Below are 1216 nucleotides of genomic sequence, written 5' to 3'. Positions count from 1 at the left end.
AAAAACTAATCTGACAAAAGGCAAGCTTGTTCGTGTTTGATTGGATTACATCATCATTTCATTTCCCTACTTAGTTTCCAAACTATGACTTGTGGGGTTACTTGAGCTTTCAGACTAATCATAGGTCATACAGCTATGTGAGAGACACACTGTTCCAGGCGCTACAACATGATCAGGCCAAGAAACTCGTTAAGTTGCAAGCCTTGCAAGAATATTAACCTTGGAGCTAGGGCTGGGTTATAAAGAAAGAAATACCTCAATTGCTACATTATTGTAAGGTTAACTATTGGTGCCGTCACAAAATATTTTAACAATTGGATTTCATATATATGAAATGCATCAGTAATGTGGATATAATGGATACGTGGGTAAATAAGAGAACAGCTAGAACAGTGTGGTATGTTCAGAAAATCACCTACATTTCCTGTAATGCAGCATTTAACCCAGAATAAAGAAAATAGTTATGTGACCTTACGGTCTAATGGCGCTTTTCCACTGCAGGACCTAGCACGGCTTAGTACGGTATGGTTAGGCCTTGGTAGGCCAGGCTCACTTTATGCAGCGTTTCCATTACAGTTTAGTTACTGGGGTAGTTCATTTCATTTCAAACCTTTATTTACCCAGGTGTATCCCATTGAGATCATTGATCTCTTTTTCAAGGGAGACCTGCTCAAGTAGGTTCCACATGAAACATAAAAACATAAACAGAACAACAAAAAGGACATCTTACAGCATCATTACAGGGATTACAATTTACAATAACTATCCACATGAGCAGGTACCAACAGCTTCCGATTGAGTAGCATCCAAGTAGTAACTATAGTAACGCAGTGTAGGCGGGGGGATCGGCTATTTGGCGGGCGGAGCGACGCTGCGTAATTCTGCCGTGACGTCATCTTCAATGCGAACCACAAAACCAAAACATCAGCCGTTAGCTGTTAGCACTCAGAGCTCACAGCTCCTCATATCTGCTCAGAAACTAGACAAAAGTTAAACATGTACAAACCACAGAATGTCTGTGTCATGGCGAATACAGTCGCTGATTTAAATATGTCTGTCGGCCGTTGTTGTGAGTGTGGACGGAGCATATACAACGTTAGCTTAGCCTGATCAATCCGATCTCCATTCAGGAAACACCCATTTAAAAAGGTTTTTCGCCTGCCGTCTTGTCTTGTCTGCAGACCGGTATCAGTATGTTGTTACTTCGGCATCATTT

The sequence above is a fragment of the Notothenia coriiceps genome, unplaced genomic scaffold (assembly GCF_000735185.1).
Source record: "Notothenia coriiceps isolate Sejong01 unplaced genomic scaffold, NC01 NC01_scaffold00035581, whole genome shotgun sequence".
Classification (NCBI taxonomy): Eukaryota; Metazoa; Chordata; class Actinopteri; order Perciformes; family Nototheniidae; genus Notothenia; species Notothenia coriiceps.
Note: the sequence above shows the minus strand (reverse complement) of the source record.